A 20,656-nucleotide genomic window follows, 5' to 3' on the forward strand; every position below is an offset into this window, starting at 1 on the left:
TTTATTTCCTACCTAGCCATTTAACTTAAAACTTAACTAAACCTGGTGTCTTGCAAAATGGACATGACTCAGTGTTCCCAAACCAACAGGAGTTTTATCTCTGCATTGAAAATTAAGGAGATCTGGTACCCCATGCCCCCTCCTGCCACACACATCATGACAAATCACTTCTTGGGCAAGAATGGGGCTGGGGAGGGGCAACATCCCCAGGGGAGAAAGAGCCCCTCACTGCAGGGATGGAGGATCAGTGCACCAGCTTGGCGAAGTTTTTGGCAGCAGGGGAATGTAGGATTTACCCATTAAAAAATAAAGAGTCTAGTGAATTATTTCAAGCTTATAACTCAAGAATATCCCACAATACACATATTTCAAAATGGTTTCAGTTTGAAGCTCCTTCAGGCATACCTACAGGGGTTCACAACTGTACTACGGCTATCAAGAATAAAGCAGAGCTGCTCTTTGTAGATAACTTTTTTAGAAGGAGGACTATTTAATTATGACAGACCTAGAAATTAAGGGCAACATCCTGCAATTGGCTTAATGCCAACAGGCAGTGCTCTTCTGGTTGATCTCAAGATCAAGATATTGACTTCATCCTGCCCCAGAAGCATCAGAACATCTGATTGTCTCTCCTGTGACTAAAGTACCTCCTACAGTCTGCAGACAACATGCAGGGACCTGGGTGCAGGGCATGGTACCCGCGCTGCAGCTGTGTTCTGCATTGCTCACACACAGTGCTGTCCTCCATCTCACAGATGACTGATCACCATCCTAAGCACCTCTTACATGTTTTTGTTGCTTTTGAAACAGCAGGTACCAAATCAACCTTTCAATTATATTCACAGTAGCTTGGCAAAGAGACCTCCAATAAAGGCAAGTGGGATTTTTTCAGGAGAACAATCTTCTGGTTTAGCAGGATGCAGTACGGGCTCCATCACACCTCTGCCCAAAACCTTTCCTTTGATACCATTTGTTATCATTGCAATTGTATCAAAGGGTGATTTTGGTGGAGATTAGGATTCTTCCCTCCTTAGAAGTTGGATCTGGCTGTGATCTTGCTTTCTGAAACAGCCATTCTTGCCTTTGAAGTGAGGAAATGTGTTCTGGGCTGGTTCCTCTCACTCCCACTCCCAACCATACTTGAAACGATGAGCCCTTTTTTGAATGTACGGTCAGTACTCCTGTGGCATAATGTAGTCCTAAACACATAAAACAATATAAATTATTTCAGAAATGTTACCAGATGGTACACAACCACCTTCAAGTTGAGGAAACTTGATCTTAATGAATGTAGATTAGCTTTGTTCTGCGCACGCCTAGCTCTCACCCATTTTAGCTCTGGTTTCTCTGATGAGAAACACTGAGCTGCAAGCTCCAGACACTCAGACCTTGGGTAGGAAATGGTTTCATCCCAAGGCTCTGGACACCTTCAGGTTTCAGCAGGAGCCAAGGGCTTTGAGAGCAGCAGGAAGCAATGACACACCTAGATAACCTACCAGGGCAGATCCTGGGGCAGGGGCCACATCCTCGGATTAAATCCTGTCCCACTGAAGTCGATGGCAGAGCTCCCACCAACTTCAATAGGGGTGAAATTCCACCCACTGCTACTGGTCCTTGTCTTTTATTTACACTGCATTTTGTTTGTTACTTTTGTTCCCTGTCCAAATTCTTGTGCCTTGATTGTATTGTATTTTCAAATAAAATGAGATATTCTTCCTCCTCTTATCTAATGGTTAACATACCTATTATATCAGGTTGATAGATTTCCTTCCCTATTAACAACATTTTTAAAAGGGACATTTTTCAAAACAACTCCAAAAGAAACCAAACAATCTTGCATCTGGTAACAGCAAAAAGTAAACCATAACAAACATCTGTCCAGCTAAACATAAAACACCATGTGTAAAAATAAGCTGACAGGGCACCATTTTACATAAGCAGTACTATCACTTCCTAAACAATTTGTTTCAGCTTCTTTAAAACCACTCCTTTTCTATTTCAGGGCCTTGCTGCTCCTGATAATTTTCTTCTCCAATTTGCAGAAGAGCATAAAATTAAAGCTGATTACGCAGAAGGCGGCATTTTCTACTAAGGAAAGAAGAAAACCCAAGCCTGACCCTTCTCCACAGCCAATAAACTCCCCAGAATTTTATTGGGGAAGGAGGAAGCACGAGCAGAAATCCCTGCTCAACGTTGTCCCACATACTCTTATATCCATTTTGAAATGCACAGAAACCTCTCCTGCCATCAGTACCCTTCTCTCACAGCAAAGTGATGTCCTGTGGACAGTCTTATTTTTCCTCAGCATCCTTTTGGTCTTCAACAAATATGTCCCCCATACAGCTGTACCATCACTGCTACTAATCTGCAGAACAAAGAGCTTGTGCTTATGCCATGTTGGTATGTTTGGCAAACACTGTGGAATGTGTTTGGCCCTCTATTTTTAGTTTAAACACAGATCAGCTCCCTGAACAAGCATGTAGTGATGATGCCAACTTCTTGATCAACACACAGGTAATAAACCCATTTGGGAGCCCTTTCCTCAGCCATCCATGTCTGCAGGCATGTCATAGCCCTGGAGAATTTCTTCCATCAGAAAAGGAGCGGTGATGTGCTCTCTCTAATCCCTACGCCACCCACTTACCAGCAATCAGTTTCTGAAAGGAGAACACCAAGCCCTGCTGGACATGAAGATGGTGTTGGTGCTCCAGTATTGCCTCCGAAGAACGGCAGGGTGCTGCAGCTCACCCATCTGCTTTCCAAACTGCCACAGCTACTGGCCGTACCAAGGTCAGAAATTCCTCTCCCATCCCAGGACAACTTCTGAGACAGCAAAGACCATCCTTTTTCCCAAGTCCAGACAAGAAGCCTCAACTTCCCAAAAATTTCAAAGCAGGCAAACTTCAATGATTTTTCTCAATAACTGCAGAAAACTTTGTGTGGGTTATTTGTGATGATACATGAAACCCATTTTGAAATGAGTAGTGCTTTTGGACCAAAACAAAGGATGGAGGTTCCTGCTCTTAAAGTCCCCAGGGGAATGCTTCAGCCCCCCAGAATTCAAGCTTCAAATTCCCCACAATGGAAGTTCAGTGATGCCCACTCTTCTCCACAAAACTTCCGCTGTGATGAACAAAGGTGGCACATGGTAAGCCATTCAACAGGTGAAAGTGTGGATAGACATTAATTCCCCTCCTCGGCTACTGCAGAAACACACACTGTATTAGCCTTCATTTGCAGTTATGATCGCTTTCCAACTGCGGACACAATCAAAGGCTGGGACAGGACACAAGATGAGAGTCTCTACTACCAAAGCATTGCAAGAACAGGTTAGAGAAAACACTTCTTAGATACAAACTGGATATAGTGCATCTTGCCTCAGAGCAGACTCAGGTGCAGCCAGACAACATATTTGTTTTGGCAGGGTTAAACCACGAAACCAGGTATATTCCTCTTCCCAGGCTACCATGTATCACCCCTGCAGCTGTACCAGAATAACCACCTGGGGAACTATGCTGCAAAATTGCATCACTGAAACAAACTCAATGCTGCGCCTACAAGCAAGCAGGTGGCAAGCCACTGCAGCCAGGGCAGAGGAAAGGGATTCCCACCTGAGGAGAGCTGTCTCCTGAAAGGCACCTTTGGTGCTCTCCAGCCTTTTAGCCCATACCCTGCGTTCCAGCTGGTAAGGACCCTCTGGCAGCTCAAAACAGCACCCAGCTTCTTGGAGGAGGAGGGCAGTGCTGCATTTATCATCCACAGCTCCTCAGGGATCAAAAAGTTTAGGAGATGTCTTCCTGCCTGGCCAAAGAGCATCACACCTCCCTCATTACATGAATCACTATTTTCTGTTGAAAAAAACATTTAATTGAAAAGTCTCCCACCAGCTCTAGTCCTCAGCATGGCTTCAAATTACACTTTGCAAAAAAACTGCTTGATTTAACTCCCTCAATTTATCATAAAACCCAAGGGGACCTCTACTGATAATTAGACTTGCCAAATGAAAGCCTGAGACAGATTGCCAAGGATCTACTTGAAGAGACACATTGCCCATAATCTGCCAGGGATTCAGCCTCGGTATCAAGCAGAAAAAAAAATTATGCTTTGGGAAACAACATTAAACAAGTGGGCTTCTGTCTTTAACCCAGATAAAATGAAGACAAAGCTTTGCTTAGCTGAAGTGCCTGGCCATGCCATTCAGCATGCTCCAGTCACAGCCCCTGGGCAACAGTCCTTGGAAGAAGACGGGAAATGTCCCTTAGGAAATAAGGAAGCAAGTTAGAGAGAAAAGTTGGTTTGTTATTAAAACAGTAGTGGGGAAACAAACGAATGAGAAATTATGGGCCCCAACCTTCATGCAGAACAACAAACAGCATCCTGCACAGCTGCGGGACACATCCAATAAGACAGACCAACAGAAGGAAGGAGAAGACTTCCCTGAACACTGTCATTTTACCAGGAGTAAGGGCATATACAGACAGGTGGGGATTTTCAAGTGGGGGCAAGGGGCTGATCAAAGTGGGTATAAATCCGTGGATTTTGCTATGCCCTGAACAGGAAGGAGAGGGTGGAGGCTAGCAGGTATCTCGTGGTGAGTGGTGGCAGCTCCAGCTAGAGACAGTGCCACACAGTGGAAGCAGACCCCCGTCACCCCTGCCCAGCGGCCCATGGGCATCTTGCCTGCGGCAGGAAGGGCTGCCTGGGCAACACGCTGGACCACAGACCAGGATTTGGCCACCCCTGTGGACCAGCGTCTCTGCAGGTGAGGTGTTTCTCAAAAAGGCACATTCCCAGCACCAGTGTGTGGCTTATCACCATGCTACTGTCCCAGTTAAAAACTTCCTGCTTTCCCGTAACAAGTACTGACTTGATGCAAAGGAACCCTTTACTGGAAGAGCAGCGGCAGTGTTTCCGTGTAAGAGGTGGACGTGTTTGACGAGCTTCTTTAGAAGAAATGCTCTGTAACAAATTTTGGAGTAATTGTTCACACAAAGGAGAGCTCAGCCCGTGCTTGACACAGACTCATTCAGGGAGGACGGGGACCAGAAATCGTACATGGCAGAGTCATGGGGCCCCTCATACCTTACACCAAGATGATTCTAGGCTTCTGAGAAAGTATTCATTATCCTCGGGTAACTGCATCTGCAAATAAAGTGTTCAAGGTCAGGCTGGGTGGGGCTTTGTGCAACCTTACATAGTAAAAGATGTCCCTGCCCATTGCAAGGGGGTTGGACTATGATATTGAAAGACCCATTCCAACTCAAACCATCCTATTCTATGAGTCCATGAAACTTCAAATTATGCTACATCACTCCTTAAGGTTTATGCAACCTAAAGAAAGTAATAAGAATATATTTTCATTAATCCAGGAGTTTTTCCACTGATTTGGAGGTCATTCTCAAGGGCCTGGCCCACACAGACCTCCGAGTCAGACCTGCCAGCCCTGCACGGTGCCGTAGCTGTTGGACAGTGACAACATAGTGGAATAAGAAAAACTTCCCTTTTCTGAAGAAACCAAAGTAATTTCTCATTAAGCAAGCCAGCTGAATTCTAAAATATATTACAACCTTCTGAGGGCACTTGCATGACTACAACTTAATACTAAAGCTTTCTGTAAATATGATTTACACCATACCAATGAGAAATCTAATGTGAAAGGAGTTAAAATATTTGCTTTTACACCCAGTACTCCCACACTGCAGCTTTGCAGGCACAAACAAGCACTCCACACACCCCTCGGCTGGTGTGTGCAGCCTCGTATTCTCCTGCAGCCAAGAAGATGCTGTGTGTCTGCAGTTTCAGGGGTGGCTCTTGACATGTACCTAGCAGACAAGTAATTCCCACTGGAGATCTCTTCAGGAAGACCTTCCCTTGAGAGACAGTGTCCTGACACACACTGGGTTAAAAGCAGCGACTGAATGCTATCATCCACTCAAACTAGTATTGCCCTTTCACCAGACATACTTCACTAACCAGGGTCACTCAGTGCTAAAGGAGCCAACAGTGCACGACTCAAGAGGGGCTGCCGATGCCCTGGCTACCTGGAAACAGCACGAGGAGGAGCGGAGCATCACATAGGAAGAAGCCCTGAGGCAGTCCGTGCAGCCCAAACCAAGGCAGAGGGGGAAGCCGAGTGCCGATGATGCAGCCACACTTCCAGCGTAACTGGGATACAGCCATGGCCCAAATCCCTGACAGTTAATAGTCCACTCCCTGCCAGTCCATGACACATGCCTGACCAGGGACTGTTGTTTTGGGATGGGAACTGCGCTGGGCAGGGCAGCCGCAGAGCCCAGCTGCCAGGATCACAGGATGTGTCCACATCAGGGTAGTCTAGACAGACACCCACAGCTAAACAGGAGCTGAGGACAGTGCAAAGAGGTGGAGCAGAGGAGGTAAAGCATGAGGCTGTGTGAAAAGGAAAGAGAGGGAAGGTGATAAAAGCCACCTGCCACTCCACATTTGAGGCAGGGGGTAACCCCCCTCCAGCCACGCAGCCAGCACACCCAGAGATGGACACCACACTCACCTCCCAGCCACTGAGGAAGCACTTCTTCAGCCGTCCCTCACCATGGCAGGGCACTGGGCACACACTTCTCGCCTGAGATCAAACCATCGCAGCCACAACTGCCCATGCTGAATTTCCCAGCCCGGCCACTGCCATTACCTGTGCCACCTTCATGCTTGCAACAAGCTGCTCACATTGCATCATCCTCCTACGTTCCTCCCCTTCCCCGGCATCTGCCCTCCACAATATTCCCAGCCATCAGGAGTGGAGAAGGCAGCTAAAAACAGACTAGTATTTAGGAATAGTAGTAATGCAGAGTTTGGTCTTTTTTGCAGACACTACAAGCAGTTTCCATGGCAACTTTGCCCACGCACTTGCCAGCAAGTCGCCTGCTTTTGTTTCAGTGTTTGACCCAATCCTGTACAGCTCTGGAGCTCTTCAGTCCTGTACACTGCCTGAGCCAGTAAAACCCCCTATTCAACAGGACAGGAGCCCCCAGTTAATAATTAAGTTAAAAAAGAAAAGGCACATGAAATGGGATTATGGGTCTGACTGAGTGGGGGGAATTCAGTCTCAGAAGTGTTTTGCAAACCATCCCACAAGCCATCAGTATACAGACTTTGCAGCTCCTAGGTGCTGATGGATTTACAGCAAAATGCCTTTGAAAACTACATCCATTTCAGGCATTTAAGCCTAAAATAAGTAGAGAATATGGTAAATAATAGAGGTGTGATGTTTGACCAGTCTGATGACAGGGTAACCAACCGCTCCTGTTTTCACACAGAGATATCAGCACCCAGTTTTGATGTATTCTACCTAAATAAATCTTATCAGAAAGGAGTTACAATACTGAAGCGGAATTACATCTCACAGCGAGGTAGGTGTGGAGTTTGTTTGCTTTGGGTAAACACTCTTTTTTAAACCACAGGCTCACCATTAAGCTCTCCCCTGCTCCCCAACAGGACAGCTGTTGTCTAAGAGGAGTTTTGCCTCCATCTAACCCAAATGTTCAAGGCTGCATGGCTGCCGATAGGGAAGGGCTGGGGAAAAGACATGCCCAAGCACAGCCTGTTTCATATTTACCTCAGACCCTTTCTCAAGGTATGACAAAAGGCTTCCCACTCCTGCCTAGGACTGAATCAAGACTTGAAGTTTTCTCCCCCAAAAAAGCAAAGACGAAACCCACCAGATGAACCAGGAGCCAGACAGCAAGCCACATGTTTCAAGTCCCACTGCTGACTATGATGCCACACGGAGGGACCCTGCACCCACTCAATGCAGGGGCTCCTCACTGACCAGCCCAGAGAGGGATTTGGGCAGAAAGCCCATAACCATCACTAAGATATGCAGAGAAAGGCACAGCCCTCACGTGAAGCTGGGGGAGAGGCGAGGATGGGGATGATGCAGAGATACCAGCACCTAAGAAATGCAAAAGGTTGGTAGGTTTGGCTGAAGCCCAGCCACAAGGCCCATTGCAAAATACAGTGCGGACTCAGCCCCGTTTTGCACAAGGAGAGGCACAACCTTGTAGTCAGCCTTACAGCTTATTTTGCCATCTGTGTGGCAGAAAGCCAGCTCTCACAACCCACATGTCTCCATGAAGGGAGCTTGTTCCGATTCCCTCAGAAGCGCAAGTCAACTTGGGGAAAAGATAATTCCCATGAGCAAAAAAAAAAAGATTTGCCATATACAAGTTATTCAACCCCATCAGCTTAGTAGTTGTCCAAATTGTAGGCAAAAATCTTACTCTGATTTCTGATTTTATTGGAATTGCCACCTACACCTCCCTGCCCCTCGTGCAGAAGCCTGGTCTGCCCCAAAACCTGCATGGGGTACCCAGTGGCAGAGATAAGTGAAGCCACCCAGCATATAGTCCTGTCAAGGGAAGTTATACATCCATCCTTAAAAATAATTGTGTCCCTATCAGTAGAAGTACAGTGTTTGGTGTAAGGATGCACTTTTTATTAGGAGAAAAACTGACTCATATCAATCCAGTCTGCTAATACCTTTTAAAAAACCTTATTATGTTTTTCCACATCATCACTCTGGCATCAAAGGAAGTCACTCTATATTTACAGGGCTGGGGGGCTACACAGAGAGGCCCAAATATGACAGTCTGAGAGGTGTTGCATTATACATTCCTACTTTTTTGAGTATGTACAGTGCCATCTCTCCCCATGACACTTATCTAGAACAAGAAACTTTGAAGTATAATAAGCTCTTCTGCTGCAAGGCTCTTTAAGTGACAGCAGGTAGGAAACACTACTGGCTGTAAATATTCTGCTTAGCTCTACTGTACTGGGACTCGGAAGAAAGAATATTGGTGGTTTTGAAGCAAAACAACTGCAACAAATGGTAATTAGCATTTTCCACAAAGGGTCTGAACAGCAGCATGAAAAGCAAAGAGCTGCTGTTGTGCTTTTGATGGTGCCTTGCACCATGCTGTTCTGCTCTCCAGATATTTCCTTCGAAGGAAAAAGAAGGTTCAAAAGTACTCTGACATCTGTGATGGTTTATCTGGAACAGTCAAAGCACAACAGTGTGGCTTCATCACTTACACAAGTTTCCTTGGGGAACACCTTTGTATTTCTTCACCTGCCAACCAGGATGAGGGGTAGGATTCCTCTTGACTAGCTTTAGCCAACTCCAAAGCAGACATTTGGGCTTAGGGTATCATCTCACCTGCCTCTGTAACCAACAGGCAAAGACAGGCACCTCTGGGTATAAATTTATCCCTTTGGAGAAGAAATGGGAGGAATGACCCTCCAGAGACACCTGCCTTCCCCAGCTACTGCAGGGCTCTAGCAGACATCTAGGAAAACTCCACCAGATGATTCCTCAAGACAGAAAACAGACCAAATCTAGGGCCAGCAGAAACAAAAACACCTCGATGAATTTTGACCTGTCTTTCTGTGGACAGAAAGATGTGAAAGTCTCTGAATGGTCTTTGGGGCTTTAGCAACTCAGAAGTCCACTTCCCTCATAAGAACAATGACTCCTCCTTACACTTGCATTCCTCAGAAATAAGGACTGTTTTCAGGACAAAGCTTTCAGGGCTGTCCAAGCCCTGATCCTAGTGCCTTCAGAGCAAAGCATAAACATTTTGCTTCTGCTCTTCTCCAGTTGCTTAACTGTTATGCTTTTCACTCTATTGCTTGTGTTGGTACCTTTCCTGAACTGAAAAGATGCTAGACGCCAAATTGCCACTCTAATGTCACAGAAGTTCATTTCCAAAATCTCAACAAACACCTATTGTTTTTCTCCTCCAAGATGTGGCATGTCCACCCTAATCCATCGTTCAGCTACTGACTTCTGCATGTTACCCTTTCTTCTCACTCAGGGTGCCAGAACATTTTGCTCCTTTCTTCAGGCAGATTGCACAGCCAGAAAGGTCCTGCATAATGCACCTCTGGTCAGCATGGGCGGATATATAATGGTACGGGTCGGCACCTTCGCGTTTCAAAATTCTGTCAGCCAAGTTCACGTAGCGGTTGGAAGGCACCTAAATACCTGTTTTGATCACTTCCTTTTTATACAGAATCCACGTGCCTTTTTTCAGTGGGTTGCTAAAGCAGTCGTGGACAGGTTACGTCCTCAATTACATTACTTTTTCCCTACGGTAACCATTAGATTATACATTCAGTGTCAATATCTCTTAATAGCTACATGTTTCCTATTGCAAATAACTTGCAAGAAACTTCTGTTGCTGCTCTAGGTAAAGCATAAAAGAAAAGGGGTTGATTTTGCTATATTTTTCTCAATGGCCTGCTCTCAGCTTTCGGAAGCTGTAAGCACACAAGCCAGGCTGATGTACAGACTGTCACTGCAAAGTGAGACAAAGAACAAAATCTTCACAACACATGCTACAGGTCACCCTGTTCTGTGAACTTTTTGGAGGGAAAAAGGTAAATAGCACAGCATTCTTTGCTTGGGAATTCTCTTACTTGGGTCAAAGAGCTGTCAGGTAGTATGCAACGCCGAGTGGAGTTTAATCAGCAACCTAAGGATGAAAGACCATATTCTTGTTACCTGAGCCAACTAATCCCCTCTGGAATATTTTCTAAAGATACATCACATTATTTACCTTGCTAGATGAAAACGCTTTATAAAGAGAGTCACTTGAACAAAATAACATAGCTCTACAAACTCAACAATGCAGTTTTTTCAACTAGCTTATTTAAGAATCTTTCACCTGATGAAGGCAAGCTCTTCTTCAGCTTAAGGAAACAGTCCATTTACCAAATCACAGTAATTTCTTGCAGTCAGTTTGCTCCTGCCACATATACACCCAAATAAGCCTCCAACATCAGCGTTCCCAAATGAACTAGTACTAGCATTACCAGTGCTCTGATTCTGTAATGCTTTATAGCTTGTACTTTTTTCTCTCCTTCTACAAGGAAAGATATAAACAAATGACAAGGATGCAAAAAATGACGAGGCAAGAGTGAATTGCAAAATCTGTACAGCTCAGAAAAGACAGCTGGGATATTTGTCTAGAAGTCTGGTGAAAGGGAACCCAAGAGCTATGCCTCATCTCTGAAAAAGGCAGGAGAAAGAGGTGTACAAAAACATGATGCCAAATACCACCATTAAGTAGATGGTAATATATTTAGTAAATATAGCAACACACGGATTTCTCAGAAAAGGGGTCAAGACACAGCATAGTAGGCACAGAGGAACAGGTTAGATTAACAGAAAAACATAAAGAGGGATCCTGCTCAAAGAAGCTAGTAGCACTTTTTTTTCCTATAGCAGTTGCTGCAACTCCAGAACACACAACTTTATTTCACGGAGGCACCGTTTTTCTCTGAACTGTTTTTAACTTGAGTTGAAAAAAAAATAAAAAACAGAACCTGAAAAATGTACCTGGAACCAAAAGTCTTACAATATTTCATTCTGGAAACTCTGAAATAAGGCACTTCTGTACCAGATACCATTCACAGGATTTATGACGCACCACCTTGGTGGTCTCCAGCAAGTCAGGGACCCTGGCAAGGGCAGCAGCTGCTCACCCACCATCGAGGGAAGGTAGCTCTGGCCAGCACTGCCAGGGCAAGCTGGGTCCTGACATCTCTACAGACCGCAGCGGGAAGGTGGGAGGCCCAGCTCCTGATCGCTGACACCCCCAAACTGCCCACGAACCACAGGCAGCTGTCAGGAATGCTGCAACCGGTGGGCATAGCACAGGGCCAGTGATGGCCCATGTTTTGTTTGACCAACAGATTCAGCTATGCTTTTTTCTTTCCTTTGGTTTTTTGTCTTTATAGGTTTAAGCAGCCAGTGACATCGCAACAGCGGCACTAAGGAGGAAGTACTCAAATACCAGAACAAACCTACCCGTAGTGCAAACAGCCACAGCTCTTCCCAAAGCCACTGAGAAATCAGAGAACCTCACAAGTTCATTGAGATAAACACTTAGAGATTTATAGTGTAGGCTTTTACACCCGAGCTAATCCCCTAGTGCCTCCTTTTATAGTCAGTGGAAAGCAGCTTTCAGGTCACAACTCATCTGCTTTAGCGCACTGGGCTGAGATGAATCACTCCGCAGGAACGTCCAGCCCTCCCTTGGCTGACCATAACTAGGGAAGCAGGGCTGACTACCTTGGATGTAGATGACTACATTTGGCCAGATGACTGCTACCTTCAATGGATGACAGACTTGCAAGGATTTTGGCCCTAGGATAATGAAGATTGAGGATATAGCAGGTAATGGAAAAAACCCCAGGATACTGCCAAACACACTGAGGTAGACAGCAGAGCAGATCCACCCTGGGTTACTAACTCTGGGTCAGTACTGACTGGAGTTGACCCCGACCAGCTCTGCTCAGAACTGCTGGACTAGTTCTCCACACCATCCAGCCTCCTGGTTCTGCTGGTCAATTCCATTGGTTTCTACACACACTTGGTTAAGTCAGTGGGACTTCTTACCTCCTTACATCCTTCAGGAGAGGCAAAGAGGCTCTGCCACATCCCCATCTGCCCTTTGGCACTACGGTGGGTCAGTCAATAAACCTCACCAGGATCGAGCCAGCATCCACCATGCACATCCGCAGGCAAAGTAAATCAGCCTCTCTTCCTCCTGCCCCACACCACATGTGGTTGAGCTTTTGGCATCACAGATACAGGCCAAGAAAAGAGAATTAAAGTCACCACTTTGTTTTCTACTCTCTGAAAGCTGGGATACAACTGGAAATGACATTTCTGAAAGGCCACTGAAGTCTCACTAACCTGTCATGGTGGATCAGGGTCAAAGAACTTGATAGGTCAAGGGTGAACAAAAGCTAGTAGAGGCAGTAAATGAAATGAGTTTCCTTCCTTCCTTCACCTGAACCATATTTCTTACTGTCTTCTTTCCCATCTGAGACTGAACAACAACCACCACACCTTTTTGCCCTCCCTCTTGCACACACCAGACCGTCAACTGTGCTCAGCGCCAGCTTGACTGGCACATATCAACCCTCACTCAGGTTGTCACACAACCAAAGGCTCAGGCACACCACCATACGGGGATGAACCCCACCTGAAATTTGGCAGTGGACTACACAGGAAAAAGGAGAAAGAAAACAAAAAAAAAAACACAGAGGGAGTAACAAAGGTGTCAACAAAAATACAACTCTGAGCTGGTTACTCTCATAACTGGTTAGAGAGTTACAGGTTCCCTCTTTTGTCTAAGCTAATTCCTTCTGTATAGCAAACCCTTCTCTTTCCGTGTGGAGTCAAGAGCATATTGCATATGTGCAATCGCACATCTCACCCACACTCACAAACGAATTGCTTGAATTAGAAGCCTAGCTGGCCTCAGGTTTCCGTTACAGCCCACCCAAAACGAGTGCCTTCTGAACGCCTCTCCTCACTGATAAGTGCAAGCCTATGAGCAGTGAGGCTCAAAACTTTACACGTCCCAACAAACTGGCATAAATCGGGGACTAAACATCCAGTCATTCTCCTGCTCAGGAAATGGGTTTATTCTGAAGCCAATGTGACTGACTAAAGCGTGCATGCTGTGGAGCATGGTCAAGGTCTGTCCCCTTCAGATCACTCAAAATGCAAGATACTTAAAGTACTTGAAAGTAATATAACATTTGAGGGTTGTGGTAATCAACAAGCTTGCTCCTTCTTTTTGCCAGGGTCAGCATTTACAGCTCTGAAGCCTGTGCAATTACACTATTTTGCATTATATGGAAATTCTGTCTAAAAGGCTGAATGCTGAAGGCAACAGAAGTCCACAGAGTACCTGATCAGAAAGGTAAGTTTCTGCCTCTTCTCTCCAAGCATTCATTGTGTTTGTCTCTGACTTGGAGACAGCAATGGCAGATGAGTGCCACTGAGTAACTAGCTTCAAGAAGCAGAACAGAGCTGTTCTACCATGGAGGACCCCACACAGAACCTAGATGTGTGGCCATGTCCTCCCCACTTGTCCCATGGCTTAGTGGAGCCCACAGAAGTGGGCAAAGGGAGGCAGGGTGTCCACTGGTTCACCTGCTGTTGGACATCACCATGAGGTTGCTGCTCAAGTGCAGACTTAATCGTTGTAAATGACCACGTGCAGGTAGGTGGCAAAACCACTCAGCTAAGAGACAGTTAACTCAAAGCTGCAGCACTGTGATCACCTCAGCTCTTCTGCCCAGATTTGTGGGCTGTGAATTCTTTAGAGCTGCCTTTCTGTGCCGAATCCGTACAGCACCTACAACAGCAATGACATCCTGCTTCAAAAATAAGGCTTCTGGCAGCTGACAACACAACTAGCATTTCTGTACGTAGTCCCAACCTTTCTGTCCAGCTGAGGCTATATATAAAATTCCTCTTGAGATTTTTGTAGTGTTTCTTCCCTCCCCCTGCTCTGCCCTGTCTGCAACAAACATTCACACATACATATGCAAAAAAGAAGAAAGCCATCTGTTAGTCAGGCCAGCTGCCTGTAAAATGCTGACAAACAAAATGGAAACAAGCCCCTGTCCTCGTCTCAAGAGCAGGTTCAGGAGCAGACGACAGCGGCAGCTTGCAGGGTATGGGCCTGACACAAGTGCTCTGAGCGATACCTGCATTTTCCGTAAATTCTCAGCCTATTTTGCTGTTTCAAAGGGAGAGCAAAGCACAGCACTGCAGTCACTCAGGAGCTATCCTGGACCTGGAAAGACCATCAGGGAAACAGCCCCGGGTTCCTTCTTGACACCTGGGCCTTCACCTCCCGGCAAAGCACGCGCCCTACGCTGCCGCTCGTGTTGCAAAGCGAATATAAGCAAGAAAATGGGTTAGCTGGGAAACATGCAAGCACTTTGAGCTTCCCAACTCTGCCCTGGCTTGGTGCTCGTTCTGGAAGCGGGAAAGCGCGGCTGGAGGCGGCGATGCCCACCTCGGCTGGCGCAGGGGCGCACGCCCCGGGAACCGACAGCGGCAGGTCCGACCCCCGCGCCAAGCAAAGGCCTTCCGCGCGGGGTGGGCGGCCCCGGCGTTTCGGGGGATCCCTCCCTCAGCAGAGAGCTGGGACGCGGCCCCGCCAGCGCGGGGAGAGGGCGAGGCAGGGTGAGGCGAGCGATGGATGGCTGTCAGCAACGGTCCGGGGGAGACCGCGCGCGCAAAGAAGCCACGGAAAGAAAATGGTGGGGCGGCTGTTTTGGCGGGAGGGGAGACGGCCCGGCCCCGGGAGACCTCCGCGCCGCCCCGGTTGCATCATGCAAAATGGACGCTCCGCGTGGGGCTGGGGCTGCTGCCGCCGCCCGCCCCGGCCCAGCCCGCACCGCACGGCTCCGCTCGGCCCAGCCCGCCGTCGGGCAGCCCCGCGCCCCGCACTCACCCGCGCCCCGCCGAGGGGCAGCCCGGCGCCGGCGGGCTCAGGCGGGCAGGCGAGGCGGGCCACAGCAGCCCCCGCGCTACCCGCCGCCGCTTTACACCTTCGGTACGGCCCGCCCGCCCCGCCCACCGTCCCGCCCCCCCCCCCCCACCCTGCGGGAGCCGGTGTTAAATATTTGACATTTAACAGTAAAGAAACACACCTATTTGGGGGAATCCTGAAAAAAAGGCTGATAAAAAACACGTTCGTAAATGAAAAGTTTTGTTAATTAAAATTTTCTTTTCCAGAACAAAGGCAGAACAGTAGAAAAGTCCTTCAGTGAATACGCAGACAAAGGCCTAAACAGTAAAGAAGTTGCATAATATCAGTTACCACCACACCACGCTCATTAATGCTTGCCCACTGGAAAGGCTGGGGAAGGCTGGAGCACGTCTTGGGGTAAGCATTCAGAGCAAGCCTTCGAACAATGTTTCACTGCAGTGTTTCTTCAGCAGCTGCTCCACGTGAGACAAACAGCTATACCTGTCGTGTTGCAGTCCGCTTCTGCCTGTCAAAGCCATAGAGCCCTGGTTCATCTCCTGTGCATATTAATAGGTGTGGTTGTGTAAATAAGGGGAGCAGTGGTCTGACATTATGGCTCCTAAAATTGTTCAGCAAAAAGAAAACCTAATCTCATACCGGTCCGATGTACCCAAGAATACCAGCTACAAATAACAGGCGAAAACCCAACCAAACAGTTGTTCTGGGTTTTACCTTCTTTTTGCTAGAATTAAGAAATTCTGTACTTAAAAATAATTTGTTGCACCTTAAGCATTCATTGCTTTTTCTGTTAAGCAGCTGGTCAGCCTGTCCTAGTTCATTTTGATCTGTGGAAGCCCAGAATGGCATTAGCCCCTGTGTTCTCTGCTATCCTGGACGTTCATGCTGTGATCACCCAGGTGAGTAAAGGACAGGCAGTACACCTGGCACAGACTGGTCATGTCTCACAGTCAGGCTGCATGTAGGCATCCTGGCTACTTATAGAGGAAGTGCTGATGGGGTTGCAAAGGTAACACTTGAACAAAACTGAGGAGGATCTGAAGCTCTGTGCTCAGAGCTTGGTGGTGGGAGGTGCTAGGTGGCAATCTTCATGATGCACTCTCTCAGGGTATGTGAACTTTCTGCAGTACAAAAGGAATGGAAAGGGAGGAAGGGAAAGATTTTTCATTCTGCAGATCAGGTTGCTTGGAGAAGATGCAAAAACATCAAGAGCTGAGGAACTGGAATTGTCCACATCCAAGCTAGTTCCCCCAAGCAGACTTCACAGCCAACAGACAAGGAAAAGACTTAAACAGGTCAGCTGAATATCACCCTGGAGGTCTCTATTGTACTTCCTAACACTAGAGTGAGCCTGCAGCAGTGAACTTAGATGCCAATATCTTTATTACAGACCTCCACAATTAAAATTAGTCCCATTCCAGAAATCCTTTCTAGAGTTCACTCCTGGAGCTCAGCCTTTTTCTGGCATTACCTCTAAGGCTGAGATTTCTGATAGTAGGCCACCATGAAATAAAACAAGCTACATGAATGAAACACCACTACTGATTGCTCCAGTATGGTACCACAATTCACCTCATTGAGAGGTGATTATAATCACCTTCAGTGTTTTGACTGTGTACAACTTAGATTCATCCAGGCTATGCTGGGGTGCAGATTAAAAACCCTGAGGGACATCTGGATGCAGTGGCAGTCATAGGTGTAAGAGACCCATCTCCCCTAACCTTAGGCATCTACGGTACAGACATCTCCACATAAGCACATCATAATAGCTTCTTCTCTTATAACCAATGCACAAAAACAGGCATTTGTGGACCACAACTCACAAATCTTAAGAACGGCTGCCTGGACCAGACCAATAGTCCGTCTAGACCAACGTGCTGTTCCTGAGAATGGTCCAAGCATATCTGTAGGGAAACTATGATAAAGCAAAAACATGAAGATACTTCCTTAGAACACTCTCTTGGTGTCCAGCAATTTGCAGCCAAGATGGAAATTGTACCTTTGCGTGTAGTAGTCCTTGATGTCCTTCATTTTCTATCAAAGTTTCCAGATTCCACTGATGCCATATAAAATTTTAGCATTTACAACATCCTCTGACATGAAATTCCATTGTTTTACTACAGGTAGCCTCAAATACCTCATTTTGTGTCTTTTGAACCTGCTACTTGCTAGCTTTCTTTTTCTAGCAGTGGAAGAGACAATGAACAATTTCCATCTCTGTGTTTTGCAGGCTTTTATATGTCTTTATCAAATATATATTTAACAAGATCTTCCTTTCTAGTCTAGGAAGTCCTAGCCAGCTTAGTCGTCCTTTCCGTGGAAGCCATTTCATGCTTTCAATCGTCCTCAGCGCCCGCCTTAAACCTTTTCTCATGTCATTCCTAGGAAGATGCCTAAAGTGCACCAGATGAATCATAATCTAGAAATACCTGGCGGCATCCCAGCCACCTACTGGGAACGGTCTGTGCCCCGTACCGTTCTACAAACCATGCCTTAGCGTTGTTGAAGGTAGTGCTAGTTGCCTCAGGCCAAAACTGTGCCAGGGACCACACAAACAGTGTGACATTGACTCTTTCTACACTTGTAAGTTAAACAAAGGTAAGGAATATTCGTGAAACTTAATAATCCTTCTGCTACATTTTTTTAAAGGACCATGGCATAGTTTTGATCCATGCCAGCTAACATTGTCTCAGATAATCCTCAGACAGAAGAGCTGTTAGCACAAACCTGGGGCCATTCCAAAACCACCCTGTTTTGGAGGGTAAGAGGATTTAATGGTGTAGACATTAACCGTTCTGTTCCATAAGCATTTTCTGTCTTGGGCAAGCTTAGTTGCCTAAAATAAGAGCAGTCAATACAGCTGCTCGTGGAACAGTGCTTAGGGACATGCCCTGGTCCTTTTTAACTAAAGAGCACAGATGTGGCCTAGATGTGTGAAACAAAGTATAAGACGAATACTTGTCTACCACAGGAACACAGCAGAAAAGCAATGGGGTGGGCAGACCTAGTGTGACTAAGCAATTGGACATTCACTGCAGAATTTATCTAGCCAAATGTGGAGGTATGTGAAGATGTAAGAGACTGTGTACCAGACTGTAGAGGTGAATGGGATTTTCAAAAGCTTTGGCTTCACGAAGGCCAGGCACCACCTCAGTCTGGGCTCCCTCAGCATCATGTGGGTGGGAAACCCCCATGGCTACAGTAACAGCTGAATACCTTCCCTTCCATGAGCACGCACAAATCAGCCAACTGCATGGAACAGAGCAAGGAGCTAGGCTCTCTCTTCAGCAGAAGGCACTGCAACCTCCAAAGTTGTGTACAGCATGTGTCCCAGTGGTAAAACATCAGAGCAAGAGGTGAGGATCTGGAAGCTGCACCCATTTCCCATGCTCAGGAGCTAAAACACAGCTCTCCTGCTTTTCAAGAGCAGTGTGCCAGGCTGGATTTTCCTTTTCCCAAACTAGAGCTAAGTGTGCCAGAAGAAAGCATTGGAACAAAGAGACACTGCCTTTCAAAAAGCCAAAATGCTGGTGGTATCTTTGCTCTGGGTGAAGTGGTCCCTCACAATTCCCACAGCTTTTAAATTTTACTGGGAGCTGGCAGATGCTCTCTCATAAATTCCTCCCTTGATATGCTCTGGTGGCAGTCCTGCTAGGTGCCACTCAGTCGGAATAAGCTGAGTATTTGCCACCCATGGCAGAAGCCTCTGTCCTGAAGGCTCTACAGTGCTGATTGCAGAGAAGCTATGTTGCAGTCCACCAAGTCAATCCATGGGCTGGGGGGTGGAATTCCCCCCTTGGACCTCCCAGTCCCATCTGGGGACATCTTGTGTTTGAGGAAAGTAATGCTCAACGTAGACATTATAGTCACCCTTTTTTTGGTAATTAACAGCAGGTTCCCTGATGTATCCTAGTCACAGGTGAGAAGAGTCTCTAAAGCGGTTTTAAAATGCACATTTTTGCAACATACAGAATAAATCAAATGAACCCTGATCATCTCTTTATCTGTCTCTTCCCTTCTCTTGCTTGGATGTGGGAGTTACTTGCTCCTTTCCAAGTTATTCAGCCTTACCGCTGGCAAATAAAATTATTGAAAGATAATTACAAACAGGTATTTCCATTTCAGCAGGAGCATCTTCTTTCCTGCTTTGGCCAGAGTGATACTCTCCTGCTTCATCCTTTCTGATTTATTCAGTTTCTTTTTTCTCTGCTTGTGTATTGATGAATTCAGTACTAGTTCACGGACCCAGGAATAAAAGGAGATGCATCAGACAAAGCTGATGCAACAAGAGCTGGGCCAAGAGGTCACCTTTGAACCAGATGGTGGATTTTAAAGCCATCTCAGCCAAATTTTATTCCTGCAATGCTGAAAACGAGAGATGTCACTGCCAAGAATGGCATCGCTCCAGACTATGACAGTAAAATGGCAAGGAGAAGAGCGCTCTATGTGTTTTCGTAATTGTATTATAAATCTAAAGAGATGCCTTGGAATGCACTCAGCCAAAGCTGTGGGAGGTGGTGGTGTAATGTAAGGCTTTTTGTACTCATTTACAGATTATTTTTATCTGAAGTCACCACACTCAATCCCACCCTTTTCTCTTTAATTTTTTCTTAAAATAACTGGAGCTAACATCCTGTTACAGTTTTAGGTTAGTCCCATTCTTGACAAAGTTTTTCTTTCACCTGCTAATACGCTTGGGCTCGTTTACTCATTCATCTTCTCCCTCTTTTTTTTTTTTCCCATTAGGATTTAATGGGTGTAGCGGACTTCCTTTAGAATCTTGTGTTTATTTGGGGGGAAGCAGGCCATGATTTTATTGGAAATTATTAGTATAATTCATGTGATTTGTGCTCTCTGAAAGCATCAGAGATGAAAAAGACTTTTGTACTTTCTGTTCTTGAAAGATCATTGTTTCTGGCAAAGTCGTTTAGCATTTTCCAAGCTGTGAAATGATACCACTCGCAGGCGAAGCACAAAAAAGGCTACATACAGGCCATGAATTACAGGTGAGAGATTGTAAATATTTTTTTTGTTTCAATATATATCAAGACCAAAATAAATTTAAGCCCAGAATTATGCATAGGAAGACTTTTAAGTTGGCCAAAACTGTGTTTTAGGATGAACTAAATTATTTAAACCCCAGAAAGTCCTTCCAGCTCCAGTTTGCCTCCTCATCTACAGTGCTACCCTGACAAACTTCAACTGAATTTAGATAAGAATACTGTGTTCAGTTTTGGGCTCCTCACTACAAGAAGGACATCTGAGGTGCTGGAGTGTGTCCAGAGAAGGGCAATGAAGCTGGTGAGGGTCTGGAGAAC

The 20,656-nt window shown here is 46.1% G+C and overlaps 1 protein-coding gene across 13 annotated transcripts in view; it reads right to left on the reverse strand.

Moving 5' to 3' along the window:
* The window catches only part of SLC7A1 (solute carrier family 7 member 1), a 49,274-nt gene extending 33,847 nt beyond the window's left edge, over positions 1–15,427 (reverse strand). For 6 of the 13 annotated variants that reach the window (XM_075084415.1, XM_075084357.1, XM_075084434.1 and 3 more), the window contains exons 1-2: positions 15,303–15,427; positions 5,083–5,142 (exon numbers count right to left, since the gene is read on the reverse strand). The gene's annotated coding sequence lies outside the window, so the exon portion shown is untranslated. Of the gene's footprint in view, positions 1–5,082; positions 5,143–6,529; positions 6,701–15,302 lie in introns of those variants that run through there. The other 7 variants (XM_075084398.1, XM_075084388.1, XM_075084377.1 and 4 more) reach the window with 5 other exon arrangements.
* Positions 15,428–20,656: the final 5,229 nt, after the last annotated feature.

Source organism: Phalacrocorax aristotelis, chromosome 1, assembly GCF_949628215.1.
Source record: "Phalacrocorax aristotelis chromosome 1, bGulAri2.1, whole genome shotgun sequence".
Taxonomy (NCBI): Eukaryota; Metazoa; Chordata; class Aves; order Suliformes; family Phalacrocoracidae; genus Phalacrocorax; species Phalacrocorax aristotelis.